At 39.7% G+C, this 16,799-nt stretch overlaps 1 long non-coding RNA gene across 2 annotated transcripts in view; it reads left to right on the forward strand.

Moving 5' to 3' along the window:
* LOC119818430 overlaps positions 1 to 16,799 on the forward strand; it is an 82,479-nt gene that overhangs the window by 54,160 nt on the left and 11,520 nt on the right. For both annotated transcript variants that reach the window (XR_005286115.1, XR_005286114.1), the window contains exons 4-5: positions 15,386 to 15,437; positions 15,741 to 16,005. This is a non-coding gene — a long non-coding RNA (uncharacterized LOC119818430). The remainder of the gene's footprint in view (positions 1 to 15,385; positions 15,438 to 15,740; positions 16,006 to 16,799) is intronic.

Below are 16,799 nucleotides of genomic sequence, written 5' to 3' on the forward strand. Positions count from 1 at the left end.
TTTTGCATTATGATATGGCTGCAAGACTTTGGGGTCAGGGAGTGGAATGTGGTGGTTTAAAATCAAATGGACCCCAAAGAGAGTGGCACTATTAGGAGGAGTGGCTCTGTGAGAGTAGGTGTAACCTTTCTGGAATGATGGAGGAGTGTTACTTTCATTGATTAATAAAGAAACTGCCTTGGCCCTTTAAGAGGACAGAAAATTAGGTAGGCAGAGTAGACAGAACAGAATTCTGGGAAAGAAAAGGCAGACGCTTTAGGCAGTCTCCATAGTCAGTCGCCATGCTTCTCCTCTCCAAGACAGATGCAGGTTAAGATATCTCCTGGTAAGCAACCACCTCGTGGTGCTACACACATTACTAAATATGGGTTAAAGAAAGACGTGAGAATTAACCAATAAGAGGCTGAAACTAATGGGCCAGGCAGTGTTTAAAATGGAAGAAGTGTGTCCAACCAATGGGGGTGGGCTTTGAGGTCTCCTTTGATCAAGATACACTCAGTGTGGTACACAATTCACTTTCTGTTGCCTGTGGATCAAGATGTAGAATTCTCAGCTCCTTCTGCAGCATCATGTCTGCCTGCATGCCATCATGTCCCACCATGATGATAATGGACTAAACCTCTGAAACTGTAAGCCACTCCAATTAAATGTTTTCCTGTATAAGAGTTGCTGTGGTGTCTCTTTGCAGTAATAGAAACCCTAACTGGGACAGCTAGGAAACCCCTAAAGAATGTGTTTAACATCCTTACCCATCAGAGAAATGCAGATTAAAAGTACTTTGAGATACTACCTCACTCCAGTCGTAGTGGTTATCACTGAGAAAACAAATGACCAATATTGATGAGGATGCTGGAGAAGGAGAGTACCTATGCACCATTAGTAAGAGTATAAACGGGTGCAGCCAGAATGGAAACCAGTCTGGAAATTTCCCAGAAACACTAAAAATAGGGCTTCCATAGGATGTTACTACCAGACATATTCCCATTCTACTGCAAAGACGTTTTCACATCCAAACTCTTTCTTGCTCCATTTCCAACAACTAGGAAAAATATACACATGGAATTGTATCCAACTGTAAGAAAAAAGTTATGAGAATTTCAGGAAAATGCATGGAACGGGGCAGTATAATATTGAGTCAAGTGATCTAGAGCAAACAGTACATGTTTGCTACATGTTCTTGCTCATATAGATACTGTGGCTTAGATTTATGTATTTAACTTGGGATGTAGGTAGAATCCAGACCCTAGAAAGGAGACAGGTTATGGGGGGAGAAGCTTGAAGGAGAGTTAGAAAAGGAGACATACAAAAGGAAAATAGAGGAGGGTAATGCCGGATATGGTAAGGTTTAAATGCAGAATGGGAAAGAGTTGGCTGAGAGGTGGGAAGAGCTAACACGAACCTAGGATGTATAGGAAGGTATATGACAACCTAGTATTATATAAGCTAACAAAAAATTTGAATGTAAGTAGGTTTTGTGGGTAGATAATGATGAAACAAAAGTTCCAATGTCAAGTTTGGAATATTTCCCTATGAGCTGTGGGTTAGGAAGGACCCATGGCCACCAAAGCAGCTCAGTCTATTGCCCTTGCTCTTGGTTGCCCATCAGAACTAATGAGCAAAACCTTTTTGCTAACGACAGCATACGGCTTGGTTTCAAGACAAAGAGAAATCAGACATAACTGAACTGGAGGTTTCCTCCCTGCCTGCTGAGTGACTTTCATAATGCTTGGAGATGCCACATAGGCAGCTGGGGAAGGACAGATATCTCTGGTCTTATTCAGAGGTAGGCCTTACATGGTGTAATTCCGACCTGTCAGGTCAGATGGGTATTAGTGAAATTGTGACGTGACTTAGCGGGTACTAGCTGCTTTCTGATTGGATCTGAGGCTACATCTTCAACAAGTTTTCCTGCCTGATACCATAAGTCTGTTCAAAAGCCCGCGGCTAGAAAGGTCTCAGGCCCTACAGGGGAATGTGTTACTGTCAATCTTCTTTATGAACATCTTTTTAAACTGCTTTCTAGTTTACGAGTTTATATGCACACGGATGCTTCTTGCACTGAATGGTGGAGAACTCAGAGACTCGTGGCCTCTATGGTGCTGAGAACATGTGACTGTTGAATATTTATCCTGAAATGGGGACATGTATGTGCCCCACTTCAGGGACCAGAGACTATCATGGAAGAGAAGGCAGAAAATAATTAAGAATGCATTGATGGGGAGGATCCTCAATCACCATCTTTGGCACGTGATTTGGCCTTTTAATTTTGTGCTTACGACAGCCACAGTTGCCGGCACTGGGACTTCTCAGGATTGGGCGCTAACTTTCAGTTTTGGATGGAGAAAGGACTTAGGAGGTCCTACTCCTTGTGGGGTTGTGGATGGATGCTGGGTGAGGGAGAGTCATGTCTTCAGTGATGAGTCACCGATGAGTTCTCTCTTCTCCTGTGGAGCGTTCTATCCGTGACAGTGCAGGTGGCTCTGGTTAAATTCAGTCGGTCACAAAAAACGAAAACAGAAACAAAACAAAAGAAACTGAGGGGCGTCCTGTAAGAAGAACACACAGAGAGGGAGGCGATGGGCTGAGGAAGGACCGACAGCTGTGTGATCAGAATGCATTGTGTCCATGTATGAACTGTCAATCGACGAGCTAAAGAAAAAAATGTGAAACTTGATTCCCAACGTAGCTATGCACAACTTTTCTCCTTTCCATAACCAGAGTGACAAGTGTTTATAATGGAGCGCAAACCCAACTGATTTGTATTCTGTATCTTAAAACACAGACTGCAGGATGAAAGCTCTATAAGCTGCATCTTACATATAGCAATTGCTAAAGAGTTGGACGTCTCCGGAAGTGACATCTCCTCCCATCTTTTGTGGCGCACCTGTTTTCAATATTTCTGGAACAGGTTCCAATTATTAAGCTGTATGTAGTAATTAAAGTTTCACTGAAGATGAATCATCATCCATATACACTGAGAATCTGCCTCACTCTGCTACCTGCCGCTGTGAGAACAATTCCTTCGCACCTCATCAGGTAGTCTCGCCTGCTCCTTTTCTTTGAGTCTTCACCTTAGAACTTTGTTTTTGTATCTGAATGTCACAAAAATTACCCCCGTGAGAGGAAGGTTTTGCATTTCAAGGCAAGGTTAATATGTTTCAGCGAATAATAGCGACACCTGCAATCCTCAGACTCTCAGAGATGTGAAGAAGGTGGAGCCGCAACCGCAGGTTACAACAATTTGCTGTTGAAAACCTCTTTCAGTGAAGCAGAGGCCCGACACCCACTTGGTTTATTCAGCTGCTAGTGTCTTTTGGCTTACCATGCCCTAGGGCTGTTTTCATCTCCTCTGAGACTTACTGCCTTAGTGTGGTGAGTTTCAGCGAATGGGCACAAGGCTTTGTGCCTTTTACATTTTTTTTCTCTAGAGAGATATGCAGAAGGGCTTTCCAGGTTGGTCGCGGCTCCTGGTCGCTCTAGCAGAGGTGCGCTGGCACTGGCGTACAAGGTCACCCTGTCCTTAGAAAAGGCTCCTTCCGTTCACCGCAGCTTTGCCTGTGCAGTTAAGCTGGTGATTTACATTTGCTGTGCAAGACGGTTCAACAGGCAGAGCGGGGAGGCTGCAGATGCTTTAAGATGGCCGCCCGCACCTTCTCTTTTCCTAGCAGTCCCATACTTTATATTTTTTCTTGTGCCAGATTTTTTTTTTTGTGATTAAGAGATTAATTATTTAATTAATTAGCTAATGCTAATTAATAATTAACTAAGCATTTTATTAAACTGATGAAAATGAACAAAAGCAGCAGTGTCTCTGTGATGTAAACTGTGAGCTTTGGGAAATTCATCTGAAAAGGTCACTCAAAAGTCATGTCGTATTAGGGAGAAGCAAGAAACAGTGCAATACTCGTGACTCTACAAGACATAGAAGGATTACCTTTCAGGTTGCCTCAAATACCTAAGCTTTAAGATTTCTCCCTGTCTGTATCCTAAGGAAAGAAAAAAAGAAAGGGTGTGGATTTGAGTCGGTGGGGAAGAGGGGAGGATCTGGGAGGAGATGGGGGAGGGAAAACTATAATCACAATATGTTGTATTAAAATCTATTTTCAATAAAAAGATAAAATAAAAAATTATCTTCACATTCAAATTAAGTTTCTTTGTATGGTCTTATTTGAGATAATGGGAAAAATCTTGACTCTTTCACTTAGAAATATCAAATAAAGATCCAAGCAAACAACCTATGGAAATACTGTACAATGACTGCGGTTCGCATAGACTTTGTTTAAACTCATCAGCAGAGTCTCAGGTGATTGGTGCAAACCCGTAGGGGTTTTAGTTCCACGTGAGAAAAACAAGCAAATGTCACACCGATGATGGATGTACATTTGCATATTTTAAATTCATACACAAAGCATACGTGTCAAACTTTTAAATGGTTCACCTCCTTATTCCAGCTGCCCTGATGAATTAAACCGTAAGCAATGCTGACCTTCCAGATAGGATTCCTACTAACTGGGACTCAAACGCCTTTTCCTTCCATGAGTTCTTTCTGATCTAAGTTATGTAATACAGGTAAAAGTGTGGTTTTTAAGAACGTAAAGTTCTCAGGTGTGGGCTAAGTAGTTAGAAGTATGTCAGAGAATTGTGAGCACGGAGGCAGAAGCAGCTGTGGAAGCGGTAGTGTGGAAGGCCTGTCCTTCTGGAAGAAGCTCTTCTAAAACTTATCAGCTGCCCTCAGACAGTGGACTCACCTGGGTCACAGGTTAACGCCGCTCGGTCTCTCCTCCCGATTCCTCTAGTCAGAGAAGGTTTCCCTTCGCACTTGCTGGAAGAACATTTCAAATGTAAACAACTGCACAGAACACCAAATCTTTCTATTTTAGTGCAGAGTTCAGGTTCAATGTAAATGACTGAGATTGGTGGGAGCTCTGGAGAACTGGGGGCGGGAAACAGGAAGTAGAGCAGAGCACAGGCTTCTGGGTATAGTGGGGAGGAAAATCCATCCAACTTCACAGGAAAAGCTATTTTGATCTTCATTAAAATGCCCCTGGCGATCATTGCTACATTGCTGACCTGAGCAACTGCAACCTGGTTCATATGCTGTCCCACAACAATGCTGTCCACCCACAACAATGCTGTTTACCCACAACAAGACTGTCCACCCACGACAATGCTGTCCACCCACGACAATGCTGTCCACCCACGACAATGCTGTCTACCCACAACAAGACTGTCCACCCACGACAAGACTGTCCACCCACGACAATGCTGTCCACCCACGACAATGCTGTCTACCCACGACAAGACTGTCCACCCACGACAAGACTGTCCACCCACGACAAGACTGTCCACCCACGACAATGCTCTCCTGCCACCTCTGTGACTTTTCAGTCTTAACTATATTTGAGCACATCTGTTTGTCATGTGTTTTAATCAGTTAATTAATTCGAGACAAAGCTCGCACTATGTTCCCTGACCTTGGCTTCCCTGGTTATGTAGACTAGGCTGGCCTAGAACTCACAGAATACCCACCAGCCTCTGATTCATAGGTGCTGAGATTAAAGGCCATGAGTTTTGTTTTGATGGGAGTAATGGAGTCAGCAAGAAATTTGTCTTTAATTGTAAAATATCATGAACTGAAGTCCCAAGACCAAGATGGAGCACGACTTCACTATTGAAGGTTGAGCCACCATAAAATCATAAAATAATTTTTCAATTTCCTAAGACTCAGAGACATTTTTATTCAGTGAATTAAGAAACAATAAAAATAGTTATGGTTCATATATTTAGGATAATATGAGATGATTTTTTTTATCATACTATGACCTTTATTTTTTCCTTAAAGTTCTGTGTGTGCATGTTTGTGTGCATGTGTGTGTGTGTGTGTGTGTGTGTATGTGGTGTGTATGTGTGTAGAGAGTATAGGAAAGCATTTGTGCTGGTAAGAACAATAATCTCTGAATATACATAATTTCAATTGTTATCAACAATTCTGTATTTTATTCTGTTTTCATTTATAGAGACACTTGAAAAAATTATATCGTTTCTGTAAACTAGGAAGTTTTAATTAAGTCCAGAACCCATTTGGGCCTAAAGATGATAAAGGCAGGAGGTAACAGCATCTTAAAGGAAGATAGAAAACACTGTTCTCATGGCAACTAATAGACTACTCTTAGGAGAAAAGCATTCAGAGAAGCAGGGTCAAAATTAAAAATAAAAATGGAATCATTTGATCTTTGACTTAACTGTCAAATATGTAAAAACAAAGTATTAAGTTTGTTTTGTTTTTTCCCACTCAGCTGAATGCTAAGTCTTGTAAAGTAGATGTTAAAACCGTCCTAGATTTTATTTATGCAGCTGTTGTCGTAAGTATGGTTCTGATTAAAACCTCTGATTGAGAACTGTATTTTTGATAGCATAACAGTAAACAAAGTGTGCTGAGCTTTAACCGGACTTTCATACCTGATGAAATATTGGGTAAAGACTTCCCCTTGGTGTGGCATGTGCACATGCTCAGAAGCATGAGTGTTTGTGCAGTGTTACCCTAACAGCTGTATTCCTTTCCACCTTAACTCTTTACACACTACAGTCTGAGAAGAGAACCAAACAGGTGTCATTCTTTACACACTACAGTCTGAGAAGAGAACCAAATGGGTGTATTCCTTTGCGAATGGCATGATCGGGAGAGGAATGCCACTAACGGAGCACCAGCCTGTGTGTGATTCCACTGACCTGAAGATTAACACTCACATTTATGGAAATATTCACAGTAAATTGTAGCTAGTGTCATTCCAGCTGCATGCTTGAGGTCAGTTTATGTTTCAGAGAAAAACAAAAGGTTGAGAATTTTGACAATTTCCCGATATTGTACTTGAGAGAATTGTAGAGGAAACACTTCCTACCACATGAAAATCTTGTCAAAGAGGAAGGAAAGGATTGTAATCTAAGATTTTGCTTTTTAATTTTATTATTTTTTAAAAATATTTGCTCTTTTTAAACACAATTTCTCCAAAGTTTTGCAACTGACTTTGAGCTAAGTCAGCACCTATGAGAGTGAGTACTGAAACACACAGTACCTCACTACTTCCAAACGTTGTAACCTGTGATGATTTGGAACCATGTGTGCCCTCTTTGACTGGGTCTAGGATGCCCAGATATGTCTGCGACTCTCTTCGGGGAGATGTCATTGAAAAGAATGGCTTGAATGGGTAACCGGGAGAGGTTGAGGTAGCTAGCTGACCCTTTTCAATGCTGCTTGGCTTCTTACAACTGTGGGCAGACTGAGAAGCCAATGATAATGGCACTGGGGTTTGTCTCTGCTGCCTGTACTGGCTTTTTGGGATCCTAGTCTATTTGGATGCTTACCTTCCTAAGCCTGGATGTAGCGGAGGAGGGGGCAGGGCTTGGACTTCCTACAGGGCAGGGTACCTTGCCCTCTATCAGGACTGGAGGGGGAGGGTGGCAGGGTGTGGGAGGGAGCGGGAGGGAAGTGGGAGGAAGTGGAAATTTTTATTGGTATTATTTATAAAGTAATAAAAAAATAAAAAAGAATGAAAAAGAGGCAAAGGGAAGTTAGATGCTGCCTCCATCCTCCCGATGGTTGAGCTGCGGTATTGTTGAGAGCGACGAGCCTGCTTTTCTGGCCGCCAGTTTTCCCCTGTCACAGCCTTGCAGAGGGATCATGGACGTCTTTCTACCTCTCATAATTTCATGAGCCAGTGCTTTACAGTCTCTCTCTCTTTCCCTCCTCCTCTCTCTCTTCCTCTGTTCATCTTATGAGTTCTTTTTCTATGAATAACTCTAAGTAAGCCAGGATCTGAATTCTTATTCATAAATATTAAATAGAACAAGAAAATGGAAGGGAAAGAGAATAGGAAAAAAAGTTCCTAACACATGAGGCCTGTCTTCTGGTGTGTCCTTGGATCCTGTGAGCATCCTCAGGAGAGGACTGGTGAAACTGGTAGCTTAGCTTATATGATGTACACATATAACACATATTATATATGTATATAAATATAAATGAAAGAAGAATAAACATTTGTAACAAATGTTTTGCATAAAGAAGTTAACGTTAAAATATAAATGCCCAGAGAATGAAAATGACGTCATTGAGAATTTCCATCAAACTCCTTTTCCAATCTAATGAATGTTTTGAGATTTTAAATGAAGGGATAAATGTCTGAGTTAATGTAAGACGTTTCTGAAATAGGGGATAGAGAAGGAGCCTTTGCTCTGCCAGCTGCGAACATGCTGGAATTCAGTGTATTTGAATCAATTTGGCATTGGCTTCAGATCAGTGGGGAAGAATTCAGAATCTGAAAATAGACCCTAGCATGGGTGAGAATTTAGCATATAGCTAAGGTGATATTTTCGCTTGTTGGGAAAATGGTGGGTTTTGAAACATATGGTGTTAATTCAGCCGGCTATTCTTCAGGAAGTAGATTAAATTGCATCACCGCATTATATCACACAGGCAAAATCTGGATGGGTCAGAAATTAAATGTAACAACATAATAGCAACCGACCGCAATGCATCTAGGAGACTGCATTTACAAACTGGGGTGGTGGTGCAGGAAAGGGACTCCTGCTTTAAAAAAAGTGATTAGTCAAAGAAATCTCTTTGGGAAAAAATTGTTTGTAGAACACAAAATGCTGGTGTCTGTAATACACAAGGAATTCCCACAAATGGACAAGGAGACTATCCAAAGAGAAAAAGGGCAAAGGGTAGAAAACGAGAAACTTAATAAAAATAATCCAAAAAGATAAAAAATTAAATTCATGTCTATTTACATCTCAAACTGACCAAAATAAAAGAAGGAAGACACTACTGTTTGTTGCAAAGTTTAAAAAAACCAAAGCAAAGCAAGCAAACAAACAAAAACCAAAAAGAATAAACCATCGAACTTAAAAAAAAAAAGACGATTGTAATGTCTCGGAGAATAAACAAGCACAGATGAACTTCTCTTTGCTTCCACAGCCCCATCCTAAGGAGCAGTTTTCGGCACACACGGAGATCTGATACAGAACATTGGTTGTGCCATTATTCATACAGGCCAGGAGTCGGGGACACTGAATATCCATCAGTTCACATCTACACCATGGAAGAGCTTCTAGACATTAAAGGATGGCATTAGAACTATAGTAAGGAACCTGTAGAGGTGCTCCAGAGTGAAGCAAGCAGGATGCTAATAATGCTATATAATACCCTAGTTTTGAAATATATGAAGATCTACCCCTAAAATATATGTCTATCTCATAGATACTTACAGACCAGCCCAGGATGAGGTAACGAAAAGCCATTCCATCACTTTAGCTATGTCCCATGTGTTAGAAAAAAATTACAGGTGCCTCTGAACACTGTTTGTGTCCCTCAGAGGTTCTCATGAGGACATGGATTATTGGGGAGTCGAGAATAGGCGTATCTGCTACAGAGTCCAGGTTTATGAGCAATGTCAATATGTGGTAACGCTCAATGCGTGCTGCACATTTGAAATCACCTCCAGTGTTTGTAAAGGTGCTTCATTCCAGATCAATTAAATCAGGATGCCTACGGATTTTGTATTTTGCAGGTCTCAGCGTGGACAGTAAAAATATCGCTCCAGGTATTTCTAATAACCAGCTAGCACTTGAGATCACTGGGGTGAGGAGAGGCAATCATGGCGGCCACCTGCTTTTTGATTTTAACTAGTGGTGCTGTATCCTGCTAAGTGGCCTTCTTTTCAATGTATTCTTTTAATAAAATGTGAACGTATTAAAAGCAGACTCCCTACTCAATTTCTGTGTAAGAAGGGCTATTTGCATATCTGGAAGTGAGTAACCGGTCTACAATATTCTGTAATTATTAATGAAACCATTAATTAGATTTTCAAATGTACCCTCCAAAGCCATGAACATATGCAGCTCTCTCTCGAGGCCATTTCTGTTAGTCTGTGAATATATAATAAACTGGCAAACCTGAAGACTATGCAGGAACTGTGAATTACATCCTGTGAGTCTCAGACTTCAGCAGAAACCTAATTTCCTTCAGGATGGATTGCTGTACTTTTCTTGTATATCATCGAGAACATAATTATATAGAAGTTAAGTGCTTTGAAATCCTCCGCAAGTCTATAAATATGTGAATAATCAATGAACTTTCTGTTATATATGCATGCACACAAAAGCAAATTTAAAACATTTTGTTAGAGACAAATAAGTATGAAAACATACTTAACAATATCAGGACTTATTTGTATAATGACAAGCAAAACTGGAAAATAAATGGGTTTAGATGGTTAAAAAATATGATGGTTGTAGAAAATGATAAACCATAGCTGGAAAACATTAGCCAGTCTTTCATCTTGGGAGACTGAGATAAAGACAGTATGAAGAGCCTGAGTATCTGGCTTTTGTGTTCCTCAAAGCCTGAGCCCCACTGAGAAGATTTTACTAGATACTCTTTGAAGCAAAAACATTTGCTGGAGAAAATGATTCTCTGACTCTCAAAGCAAAGGTGGGGGAGGGCTTTAATGGGAAATAGCAAAGTGTTCTCCAGGTGTGAAGTTGCTGATGGAGTTGAAAATAGTAGAGAGAGGAATATGTAGCCCCTGCTTCTGAGATAGTGCGCGGAGGAGTAGGTAGGTCAGGAGAGATCTGCAGAGCCCATGTGAGAAAGGGATCGCTGCCCTATGCATCTCTGTAAAAGGTCCTAGAGAGCTTGGCTGGAAAGATATCTGGGTCATTAAGAGTAATATGCAGGAAGCAAGACCTGAGGCAGAGATGAGACAGGAATGGGTGTTGTCTCAGTGATGTCTGTGTGGGCTGATGGGGGAGTGGAGGATGGGCAGGGCAATAGGTGCATAATTATATGATCCCAAACACTCAGAACTAGAGGCCCCCTCCATACAAAACAAAACAAAACAAGACAAAACAAAACAAGCCAACCAACCAACCAGCCAACCAACCAACCAACCAGCCAGCCAGCTAGCCAGCCAACCGACCAACCAACCCTAGAAATGGAGAATTTAAATGAGCAAAGATTAAGGTTTGCCACTTTAGACTTGAAGCTCCAAACAGGAATTGACTTTCAGGAAAGAAAGGAAATTGCATGCTTTTTACCTGAAAAATTTGTGTTTGATTGGTTAAAATTGATTGGTTAAATCAATAATACTATACAAGGCAAAAGAAATAAATATAGAAAGCATAAGTGTTTATTACCAGTCGTGCTCTCCAAAGGGAATTCAGCTTTCTAGAAGTGGAGGAAAGCTCGCGTGACATACTGCCCTACACTTCCATCTCTGTTTTAAGAATTTTGTAAAATGTGTTTTCTCATGTTCAAAGCCTTGGTATTTTCTGGTTCAATATTATCCATTTGAGATAAGGGATAACAATGGAAGAGAACTTTGTTCTGGAGGTAGGCACTCATTATGATAAACTGATGGGCGGTGTGATAAAACATTGAACATTGGGGTGGATAAATGACCCTCTACCAGCTGTTCAGAGGATAGCGTGAAGACTGATGGCCACTGGAGAAATTCCAAGTTCTAAAGGTCATGTAATTAAAATTCATACCAATATAAAAATGGGACAGTAGTTTGATTCCTCCTGTGTCAAACTGACTTACCTAATTATAGTAACTTATTTAATAGATTCTTTTATTTTTGGTTATTGAGCTCATTTCTATTTTTTAACCTCAGGCTCTGAATTTGAGTTACACAAAACTCTCCTGAACTCACACTTATCTTAACTCAATATATCAGGTGGCACTTTTCATAAAGGGGAGAAAACAGAACAGACAACTCAAAGTGACATAAAATCCTATAGTGTCATAGACTCTCATTAATTTCCTGAGTAGCATGTAAGAAACCTTTGCAAGCAAGCAAGGACAATTTCAAGTAGGCGTTACCTCTCTAGTGGCCCTGAGGACACGGGCAGTGATTCTCCTATGTTACGTAGCGCCTGTGGTGCCCAGAGCCTGGACGACCTGACCCCCTCTGTGGGCCACAAGTCCTCTCAAAGCTTGCTCATTTCCCATCTTCAGAGGAACCTACAGCATTCTCTGGACATACTCAGCCTCTTTTGAGAAAAAATGTTTTTGATGTTCTCATCAGTTCATAGTGTTTGCATATATCATGGATCCATTGTGATAACTTGGTAAATGCATACAATGTGGAAAGATCCAATCAGGGCGCTATCATGGCCTTCGCCTCGATCATTCATCACGGGTTTGTGTTGGAACATTCCAGAACGTTTCTTCTAGCTATTTTGAAATATATAACAACTGTTGTGAACTATAGTCAATCAATGGTACTACAGACACCAAAACTTACTCCTCTGTTCTAACAAGAGTTTGGTGTATGTTATCTAATTTCTTTTGTCCCAGATCTCATACTCTCCTCAAATTTAATGTTCATTATTCTCCTTTCTGTTTCTTTACAAAAATCAATGTTTTTGTCTTTCTCAGATAGTACTCAAGTTTTTAAATTTCATATTTGTTAAAGTTCTCTCACATTCTTGTGAGATTATGCTTGGTCAAATAAGCTTATTAATAAAATTTGCCAATTGTTACACATCCTAATAACATTGAGCAAAGGAATATTTTTAAAAGAAACAATAAGGAATAGTAAGAATTAATATTGTGTCCATTGTACACCTCCTGAAAAAAAGAATTAATATTGTGGAATTAATTTCCTATAAAGATAGCCTTGTATAGTATTTTTTTAAGGTGAGAAATCAATAGCTTCTTTGTTGCCTACTGACTCTGTACTAAGTCATGATGTGATTGTCACTGCCACGAACTCTGCTCCCCTTTTTTGGTCTGCTTCAGCGGTGCCTGCAATTGCGACACGGTGTCAGAACAGAGGTTGTCTTTCTTTACATCTGTCTTCTATTCATAGGGTGTTCGTTTATTTAATGAGCACAAGTCAGGCCTGTGTTGTGTGCCAGGGAGATAGAGATAAAAGTCCCCTGCTTTCTGAAACTCAGTCTGTACATAGATTTTTTTTTTTCAGCTGAATTCTGTTGTCAGTAGCTCATGTTTCTGGAAATAGCAATGTATATCAAAAACACATAAAAGAAGAGCAATGCTTGCTATCTTTTAAAGTAGCAAACTGAACATCAGCATATGAAGAAAATGGTCCAATTCTCTCTATGCTTATTAGATGCTTATCTCCTTGTAAGCAGCATCAAACTTTATGAGGAATTTTAGCAATGAATTTTTTGCCCTTGCCAATGCTGATGGACTATCATTAGGCTTCTTACCTCCTTGTTCAAACCAAACTATTTCATCATCTGATCTCCATTTTCAGTCAAAGCTATGCTTGCAGGACTTTTCTGCTCTCTTCGTTTCTGGTCTTATGCCTTCTTGTGGTTGCTTGCATTTTTAGTCTTACAGGAATTTCTTACAAATAACAAAATTCCAGCATAACCAAACAATGTCCACGACTTGAGAGCTTTAAGCAAGCTCAGCACAGCTGAAGTGAGAAAGCAAACAAGACTGGTATGAAATATTGCCAATTTCTTTGCTGCTAAAATTGGAGCTTGGTAAAGTCCTGTCAAGGATATGTGAGATTCAAAGAACATAGAAATAACAAGCTTGTATAATATATATATATATATATATATATATATACATACATAAAATATACAAAATATATTATGTATATAGAGAGAAGTATATGGAGAAGGGCTTCTGAGAACATGAAGAGCTAGTAGGTGACTTAGATGAGTGTGAATGTGGAGGTTTATGGAAGGTATGACACTTGTGACAATTTGTCTCAAGCATGAAGGAGTGAGCCAACAACTAAGGAAGAAGGCAGAAGAAGGGAAAGACGGTGCTGAGCCATGCCAACGGCGTTGCTGCTCAAGGGAGAATTGCCCAGAGTGGGCGTTATCACACAGAGGTGTGCATCCAAGTGTGATGAGTTTGTCACTCTGAGGTGTCTATTGGGAACTGACAGATCCAATCTGGCTACATGCTAGGCTTCAAAAGAGGTAATTGATATGGCTGATATTTGAATCTGTACTCTGTATCCTTGGGCCTTCTGGGTAAATATGTCTAGATTGATAAGCTCGTGGGAGATCTACATATGAGTCAAATATATGATGACAGCTGGGAAACCAGTCCATGAAGAGAGAGCTCTCCTGGGCAGTCTGATGGAGACAAAGAGCTGGCTCTGGCAGGCAGTGTAGGTAACCAGGTAGCCATAGGGAAAGCAAGAAAGAGAGACTGAGTCAGGAAAAAATATATATTTTACTGGAGATGCTAATATCCAGGCAGATATTCCAGTCTTCACCAACTCTGTTGGGATGCGACAACGTTTTGTTTTTGATTTTTCTCTTTTCTCAGAGGTCTTTAATCTTTAGAGTGGACAACTACCATTTGAAGTAAACTACACTGTAAAAGTTGAGTGAATGCTGTTTTATTCTGGCTTCTCTCCCTCCCTGTCTAGCAGGTTAGTCAATCATTTGAGGCTCAGCTATATTACTGGTAGAGTGGAGATAGTCATAGCTGCCCCACAGATGATTCTATGGTGAAAAGAACTTCAGCGTTTCATCTTTCGCTCAAAAATGTCATCAGTGTGATTCTCAGCATCTCTCTAAGGCATGCTATTGTTATTACAATTCTGTTCTACCACTGATAGACTGATTAACCCATAAGTTTACTCAACTTTTATAACAGCCCTCTAAGGTAAATATCATAATAATTTTCATTTGATAGCTGAGAAATTAAGACTTCATGATGCACACAATTTGCTTAATATTGCTCATTGATGATTTTTATTAATAAAGCTACCAATAAAGTTGTGTTCTTGGATAATTGTATTTACTCTAGTAATTATCATTTTATTTTATTTTTATCTTCCTATGGCACATGGTCTTGCATTGCTTCTGATTTTTTGCCAGGAGTTGTCGTTTTGTCTTTCCAGTACAATTATGTTCTAGTTTCATTTCTGTTGCTGTGACAAATATCCTGGTCAAATTCAACTTGGTCAAGAAACGATTCACTTGACTTACAATCCCAGGTCTTTTTAGGAAAGTCAAAACAAGAACTCAAGCAGTCAGTTACATACCATCCAGATTAAAGAGTGAAGAGAAAAATATATGCATCTTTGCTAGTTTGCTCTCAGCTGACTCTTTAATTTCTTATACTTTCCAGGACCCCTAGCCTAGGGAGTATTGCTGGGACTTTCTATATCAAGTGACAATGAAGACATCTCCAATACATGCCCATAGGCCAATCTACTCTAGATAATTCCTCACTAAAACTCTCTCCTCAAGTGATTCTATGCTGTGTTAAATTGACAGTTAAGATTAACAAGCATAAATGATACCTGCACCATTAGAATAAGAGGTAAGACACGATTAACAAGTTCTGGCATTTTTTTTTGTTTGTTTCTTGTCATTTTAGAGGAAACAATTGAAAACTGGAGAAGTCTGCTGATCTGAAGTCACTTATCAAGGTGAACCTAGAGCTACAAACCAGCAGCTTCTGCACCGAAGGTGTTCTTGACCCCGTTCTCACAGAAACAGCAGGAAATTCGCATGGCAATTCCACACACACTCAGAACATCTACCCTAGCTTTAGAATTTAGTGATAATGCCATCAGTCTGGAATCAATGACAAATGAATTTCAAGAAACTAGAAGATTCTATTTAATGCTGTATTCTGGTTAACAGAGTTTCAATTCATGACAGATAGGAATTATCTATTCCAAATCTCATGTAAATATTAAAACAACGATGGCGTTTTATTTCAATCTCAGATAACTACAACTACCCGTGGGATCGTCTCACCCGCTGAGCACTGCACACGTCATGAACTTTGCGTCAAGACTGAACACATGACTTTTGCTTCTGCACCAGTTTCCAACTGGTACTTTCTGACGCCAAACTTTACAAAGATATGGATTTTGTCACTGGAAAGAATATAGCAGGACTGAATGTTGACACTACTTGGAGTTAATTGAAAAGATGTATCTCTGTGTTGCCATTGAAAATTAAAAATATGATGGTACTTGGAGCATTTTGGTAAGTTTGGGAAACATGGGTTGGACAGTTTTTCAAGATGAGAAATATTGTAACCACAAAGTTATACTTTTTAAAATAATTCTTGCCATACAGATTCACAATCTCTTATCACAGAACTCACATGTCTCTTATCAGAGAAATCATAAAACAAAAAATAGTGGAAGCATACAGAATGATTGATTCCAGAAAAGGTCTCTCGATTAGGGCACATGATTCATCTCAAAACAAAAGTTTATAAAATGCTTGTGTCAACTTTAATTTTCTATATATGCTCAGGTTGATGTTTTTGTTTAAATCTTCAGACATTTTCTGTTTGTTTGTTTGTCTTAGATAGTCTTGCTATGCAGCTAGCCTCAAACTCATAGCAATCCTCCTGCATTAGCCTCTGGATGTGGCTAATGTGCTGTAATTACATTTTTAAATGAGCTGCACAAACACAATACCTTAATCAAGAGCAGAAATACACATATAACAAAAGTGACCTTAAATTTATATCAATAAACCAAGATCACTACCAATGCAAATCTTTATATCATATCGCCCTTTAAATGTAAATAAATATTTATAAACAATTTATAAACAATATTTGGGAATTTGGGCATAGTTCTCTTCAAACTGCTTTCTGCTTTTTGTTGGGCAAAGTAAATTTTGGGGGTGTTCACAGAGACCTTTGTGGGGGGCTCTTGGTCCATCAAAGACTCTGCCTACTTTTTCTCTCTATATATCTCTTCCAGACAGGCTATATTCTGTTAATCCATTTGTGGAAAGCAACTTCTTTATTAACCAACAAAAGC

The sequence above is a fragment of the Arvicola amphibius genome, chromosome 7, assembly GCF_903992535.2.
Source record: "Arvicola amphibius chromosome 7, mArvAmp1.2, whole genome shotgun sequence".
Classification (NCBI taxonomy): domain Eukaryota; kingdom Metazoa; phylum Chordata; class Mammalia; order Rodentia; family Cricetidae; genus Arvicola; species Arvicola amphibius.